This window comes from Chrysochloris asiatica, unplaced genomic scaffold (assembly GCF_000296735.1).
Source record: "Chrysochloris asiatica unplaced genomic scaffold, ChrAsi1.0 scaffold00068, whole genome shotgun sequence".
Taxonomy (NCBI): domain Eukaryota; kingdom Metazoa; phylum Chordata; class Mammalia; order Afrosoricida; family Chrysochloridae; genus Chrysochloris; species Chrysochloris asiatica.
The window spans coordinates 14,408,429-14,415,941 of record NW_006408586.1 but is presented as its reverse complement, the minus strand read 5'-3'; the positions used below and the strand labels follow the sequence as shown (position 1 = coordinate 14,415,941).

Below are 7,513 nucleotides of genomic sequence, written 5' to 3'. Positions count from 1 at the left end.
GACCCTGTACAGGGTTTCCAAGGCTGTAAATCTTTACAGGAGCAGAAAGCCTCATCTTTCTCCCATGGAACAGCTGGTAGTTTCGAACTGCTGACTTTAAGATTCGCAGCCCAATTGCAACCACTACACTACCAGAGCTCCCAGTATAGTGACAGAGAAAATAAATGTAGATACTTTTTAAACAATATGTGCAAATTTACTAGCTAAGCAACTTGGAAAATGAATACATTATGATAAATGATGTCAGGATATCTAAATCAATTTCTGGTATAATTCTAATGCAAATAACAACCTATAAGAATGTCATATATCATAATTCTCTTGTTCACTTTTTGCCCTCTAAAGTTTTGGGTGCTTTACAATTTCCTATGGAGAAGACAACCCAGATTTTTACAGAGAATTTTCTTTCTGTCTGAGAGTAGGCAAAGTATACTGCTTAATGGAAAAGCCAACCACTCTTCTCATTAACGCAAACTAGTCACACAGACACTTCTCAAATTTAACAGATTTTTAAAAATATATATATCAGTCTCCTTATCTGTCTCAAATGAAGGATAGGATCGAGTGGGCCTATGTGTTGTATTCCTGGACCAGAGAGATTGTGCTACTTCAAGGCTTCTGGAGAAAACTTAAGGGAGATTGATCAGGAGGGATCATTACTACCAGGGCCACAGTGTTAATGAAGGGAATTACAGTAGTACTTGAGGTGGATGTGTAGAGGAGTATTGATTTTAATTACAAGGGGAGCAATAAACAAAGGACTTCCATAGGCTATCTTATCAGCCTTCACCCTTGGGAGGAAGTGTAATTGAGTTATTTCTTGGTTCTATTTCCCAAAGGAAAAGACAAACATTTTCACTCTTCATGTTTCTATGCAATCGTAACATCACTGCAAACTCATTGTGTTTTAAGGATGTTGTTGTTGTTGTTGCTAGGTGCCACTGAGTCAGTTATGACTCATAGCAAACCTATATAGGGTTTCTGAGGAGTAGTAGGTGAGTTTGAACCACTGACGGCGCTTAATAACAACAATATGAAAAAGAGTTCTACTTCAAGAAAAACTGAGACGTACTCAGAAAATAGAGAATATTAGGGGAAAAGAAAGGATAAATCATTCTCTGTCCTGGTGTGACATGGTATTTTTTATTGTTGTTTATAAGTGATGTCCAGTCTGTTCCGACTCATATCAACCATGTATATGGTTTCTCAGGAGCAGCTGGTGAGTTTGAACTGCTGACATTTGGTCTAATACTTACCTTACAGTTCTTAATACTTTAATATTTAAGCCTTACATGGCCTTGACTAGTAAAATACTGTACTGAGAGATCCTTGATCTTGTGGTTCCATATTTGCACATTGAATTCTTCCATCTTAAAAACAAAACAAAACAAACAAAAAATTAATACAAAAATGTATTTGCTTTTAATTTTAAATGGCTTGAGTTTTACTGCTACTTGACAGGTTATATATTTGTACCCAGTGAATATACTGTGACTGATTCATACAATGAATATGTGTTCAGTAACAAAGTTGTAACAGTTTTTACATGAATTATTATGACAGTTTTGGGGAATATAGGCAAACATTTTTTAATCAGTTACTAAATATTTATTATCCTCCTAATGTGTATTGAACACAATTTTTGGTCCTGCAGGAGAGGAATAAACAGACACAATCTAAGAGTGGAAAGAAAAAGCAATAAACAAAAATAAGTCATAAATTAAATAAGTTTTAATTGCAATAGTGACTTAAGAACTTGTTTATATTTCTTCCAAATGCCCTTGTGAGTTTTGATCCATTCCTGTTCCCATCCCCAAGGGGACAAAAAAGCAGGAAGAGGGCTTCCTATAGTCCCAGTGCAAACTAATTTGAATTTGTGAAATATTTGTTATATTGATTTTCAGCCTAAATGTTCAGAAACCTTGTATGTTTTCATTTGTCCATTCTTAAGTTTCTGCCATCACCCAGGCAAAGTGAATGGAGGATGAAAGCTAAATGGAGAAGAGTCTGGATAAGCTAAGAGTGAACTGACCACTCCTATGAGTCAGCCCAGCAAAAATCTGCACAACTACCTTTTCTATTTTAATCTGATTCAGATGGAAGAGAGATGATTGCTAGCTTGCTAGCAAACTAGATGCTACTGAGTCAAACAAACAAAAACAAACCTGCCTGTTTCTGCTTCAACTTCATCATCACTGGCTTGTTAAAATGCTATCTTTTGAGCCCTAGTGTGTCACTGTGTATTAAGCACTGGATTACTAACTGCAATGTTGTCATTTCAAAACCTCTAATTGCTGTTGGAAACCATATACAAGTTTGCTATATGTAGGAACAGACTTGACACACAACATTATGTCTTTTGTGCCAATCTACTTCACAATATCTTCAGTTTTCCATGAAACTTCTAATGCTACCAGTTTCTCATAGCATTGACTTGAAATAGTAGTTCAGAACATGGCTTTTAAAATATTTCCATGGGATGAATTTTGATAAGTTGAAACAAGACATTTCCGTTGAATTAATTCAAACTCATAGCTACCTAATAGGGTAGAGTAGAAGCAAAAATTTTTTAACTGTTAAGATCCAAACAGTTGGAAAACATATGCCTTCCTTTTGTCTAAAGTATAAGTGCTTGAATCTTAGATAAATGTGGTCTTCAAAAATCTAAGTGTCACCTTAGGCCAGTGATCATAAACGATGACACCCTGAAGGAAAAACTAAATATAGTTGCAAATAGTGGATCATGGTGTCCTGGTGTGGTGCTGCAGGATAATCCACTGGACTGCAAAGTCAATTTGAACCACAAGGTCAATGGTTCAAAGTCACCAGCCACTTCTTGGAAACCCTATGCTGGGTGGCTATGAGTTGGAACTGATTCGACAACAGTAACAACAATGGTGCATCATATGACCCAGGCTAAGATATAATGGTGTAGTATTTTCCAATAATTTCAGTTTTAAATTTTGATATTGCTGATTAACTGTACAGTCTGAAGTACACTAGGGTTGTGCATCTTATATTTTTGTCATTGCTATTAATCCCAAACATAAATTCTTCATATTTAATAATCCTGTTCATGTTTGCATTTTCAAAGCAGGAATAATATGGAATTTATAGTGTTGGAGACAGTTTTATGGAGATTTTATAGTGTATGAGAAAGTTTTCACATACATTGTAGGTCATCTAGTTGAATTCTATCAACAAAACTATTTCATAAAATCACCAACAAATGATAAGTCAAAGAGAGAAAGAATTGGGAGCAGATCTAGTATGTTTTTAAAGCAAATATTTCTATTTTTTAGTACATTTATCTTCACAAATAGAGACATCTCAAGACTAGTGAACATAGGTTGGACATCAGAAAAACAGTGTATATATTAGAGTTCACTTTTTAAAACTTATAAGGATTTTGAATAAAATAAAAATTTGAAATTAGAGCATAGCGGAGGTGGCGGAGGTGGCCCTCGCTGGTGGCCCCCGTTCGTGTGGCGCTCGATCTGACCGTCATGGAGGGACAGCAGGAAACTCTGAGTGGGAAGCTCGAGCTCTGCTTCTCCCCGGCTGCTCGGACCAGCCTCCGGCTGCTCAGACTCAAGGACTCGGTGCTGTGGGCGCTGCAAGATTGTCAGCAGAAACAGGTACGGCTGGTGATCGCCTTCCAGGGCAGCCGCGGGTAACTCAGGCTCCCAGGTCCTGGCTGGTCCTGCCTCTTCTCTTTCATAGTATCCCAGTGTGGCCAGAAGGGTCCTGGTGGTGGCTTGGACCTTGTGTGCCAAAGGTTGGGTAGATCTGGGCCTAATCTTCTACAATGCCTGGGCCCACTCAGGGAACGCCTCACCATGGGCCACCATGGATTCTATCCCAGTCCTGTCTTTAGTTCAGGGACGCATACTGACTGAAGCATCCAGAGCTTCAGGGAGTTGGCAGAACACTCAAGATGATCCTGAAGGAGACATAGTATCACAGTCACAGGTGGAGCTGGGAGAGTTGCCAGATCCACTGGCAAGCAACCAAGGACAATCACTCCCAGGATCCTCCAGGGAACAGATGGCACAATGGGAGGTGAGGAACCAGACTCATCATCCAGAGAGAGAGCCTGATCAGAGACTTCCTTCCTCTGCCAGCCAGAAACATCTAGACAAGAAATGTTCAGCATCTTCAGCTGCAATAGAACTAGAAGAAAAAAAAAAGGCTCAGAGCTCTACCTCTAGCTCCAAGCCCCCTACAAGAGCTTCCCAATCAGGTCCTACAAGAGGAAGACTGGGAACAAGATGATGAAGACATGGGCCCCAGGTTGGACAGTCCCTTAGCTCAAGCAGACTCTGAATCCCCAAGTCCTGAAGAGGTACCAGATTACTTCCTTCAATACAGAGACATCCACAGTGCAGAGCAGCAACAAGCTTATGAACAAGATTTTGAAACAGATTATTTTGAGTACCGTGTCCTATATGCTCATGTTGGAGCTGCAAGTCAAAGGTTCATAGAGTTGGGAGCAGAGATCAAGAGAGTTCAGCAAAGAACTCCTGAATACAAGGTGCTGGAAGATAAGATAGTCAAGGAATATAAAAAGTTCAGGAAGAGGTACCCAGGTTACAGGGAAGAAATATGTCGCTGTGAGTACTTGCATCAGAAATTATGCCACATTAAAGGTTTTATCCTGGAGTTTGAGGAAAAGAACAGAAGCAGCTAAAGCTGTCAAAGGGATCTCTTGGTCCTCTCCCCAGTGAGAGATGTAAAGGGGCAACTAAATAGATGGAAACTGTCTGTTTTTCTTATTGGTGACCACTTTAGTCCATGGTGGCAAGTAGGAGAGGTGTTCTAGGTTCTTGAGGTTTAATTTCCATTGTTGCCATGTTTCAGTTTTTAGGATTGGGCACCGGGTCAATACCCCACAGCTGCACCCACGAGAAGTTAGTAGAGGCTTGGCTTGTTCACCTCTCAGTCAAATCAACTTCACATCCTATGAAATGACTACTTCCAGAAAAGATATCTTGAGATTTTAGACAAACCAAGTGACTATAACCTACCTACTAGTCTTCCTAAAAAAACGATGACAGCTATTGGCAACAAGCTACAGTAACACATCAGGATGTGATCTTATTGAGGGAAAGGGCTTGTATGTACCCATGTACTGAAAGTAACTTTTTTTGTCTTTAACAAACATGACTGAAAAAAAATTTTTTTTAAATTATGAAATTAGTGAATTTTCCAGTCATCAAGCTTCTATTACAACATATTTAGTATTATATAAAAAATAAACTTCTGTCAAAATAAATGACAATAGAAATGTTGTCTCTGAAGAAAATGAAGCATGAATATTAAAAGAAAATAATAAAATCAGTGATATCTGTAAACAAAATAATCTGCCCACACATTGCAAAGGTCACAGGGATTTTTTATGTTTAATGCCCTATCCAAAAAAAAAAAAAAAAAGAAAGAAAGAATTGACATTTGAAATAAAACAGGTCTCCATAATACAAAAATAAATTATAGGAGATATGAAAAATTATAAAAGGTCTACAAAAAGTCATAAAAAGGTCTATAAAAAGTATCATGGATTCAGCAATATTACTTATTCAATTTAACTTTTTAGCCAAATAATATTTGAAAAGTAGTTTTAGATTATTATTTGATAATATTTCTGACTATGCAATGTAGTGAATAAAAAAAGTATGTTAGTCAAAGTTCCCCAAATAAGCACAACTAATATAATGTAAGATCTATCCCTATCAAGGAGCTCTGGCATCATAGTGGTTACGAAACAGGCTGCTAATCTCAAGGTCAGCAGTTCGAAACTACCAGCAGTTCCACAGGAGAAAGATGAGGCATTCTGGTCCCATAAAGATTTACAGCCTCAGAAACCCTGTGCAGGGTCACTATGAGTCGGAACCGACTCCATGGTACTTAACAACAACTACAACATCCCTATCCAACTATCTCTACGTTTAAAGACAGAGACAGAGAGATTTTAACTGCCTCATGTGATTATTAATGAATGTGTGCAGCTTTCTCTTCTCATTTTGAGTTGATCCTCATCAGCTAATGAAGGTCCTGAAACCTTTGCTTCATTCAGGTAATTATGTTTAACTCAACATTGAGGAGTCAGTTCTTCCTCAGTCATTTATTGAGTGTCTTCCTACCTGTGTGTCTTGTCTTCCAGCACTGTATTGACAATGCTCTGTTACTATTCACAATGTTTTCAATTTCTGGCACTGTATCTGACAATGTTCCTTGTTATTTGTAAGGTTTTTAGTGGCTAAACATTGAGAAGTAATTAAACTCTTCTTCTTTGTAGCCTTATTTCAGCATGGATGCTTCCATGAAACCTGTCCACCATAGGTAACCCTAATGGTATGTAAGAACTAGTGGCATAGCTTCCAGCATCACAGCAATATGCAAGCTACCACAGTAAAACAAACTTACAGACAAGCAGGTTGTATCACCTGCATGTGGTAGGTTTTTAATGAGTCTTCCTCTAATCTTGATGTCATGTTCTTGTTCATAAAATCCAGTTTTTCTGATTATTTGTTCAGCATACAATATGGTAAAAGAATATAGTTCAACCTTGAAACAACAGAGCTCTGTGATACAGGGATTGAGACATAGTCTTGAATGGATGAAAAAAGGAAATAATGTTAAGATGCTTGACTATCTTATGAATATTGGTTTCCTTTACCTACTATTGTAAAATAGACACTTGAGTAGGATAGAAAAAAATATTGGGTAATATGATTACAGAAAGCTTGTAAGCCCATCTTCAGCCTATAACTGATTGGAATATCTGAAAGTTGTTCTAGAAGTTGCCCAGTGAAATAGACTTCTTTCAGAGCCTGGTAGTGTATAGGACCTTAGGTGTCATCCTGATACCCATCAAGAACCTTCTGAGGTGGGGCATTCCCAGTTGAAAGACATGCAGACCAACCTGAAGTGGCTAGAAGAACAGAAGATATGTCCTGAAAGAAATACCAGCAGGAAAAATTAAAAAAAAAATCAAAACAAAAACAGCAGTCTGTTTGGCTATTACAAGAACAAGCAAGTTGTACATCAGGGAGCCATCAAGGCAAGCACCCAAGTCCCTTCAGGACAAACCCCCCTCCAATACTGAAACACAAAAGATACACATGAGCAGACATGCAAGCTTGCTGTACCACCTTTACTGCAGATTAGTGGAAGAGGGGAAAAGGCAACAATGAAGATATGGACTGAGTTTTACCATGTCCCATAGACTTTTGTCCATCTTGAGATTAGAAAGATAAAGGAAGGGCTGGTTGGTCTGATGTTTGGAGGATCTCGGGAACTCCTGAGCCCATGGACACTACCTAACCACGGAGGGATAAAGCTGAGAGTGAAGCAGCCAGGTGATATGAATTTTGGAGAAACACATAAGAATGTCCAAAATGTAGATACTACAAATTTGACCCAGCTTTGATAGCTTAATGACCAGAGCTCGAATAGAAGAAGATAAAGAAATTTGATAAAGGAAATAAGTGTAACTTGCTACAATTTGATTAAT

General features: G+C 38.2%; 1 pseudogene; it reads left to right on the top strand.

The window, feature by feature from the left end:
* The first annotated feature begins 3,506 nt into the window (after window positions 1–3,506).
* On the top strand, window positions 3,507–4,690 carry LOC102823467 (annotated as a pseudogene).
* Window positions 4,691–7,513: the final 2,823 nt, after the last annotated feature.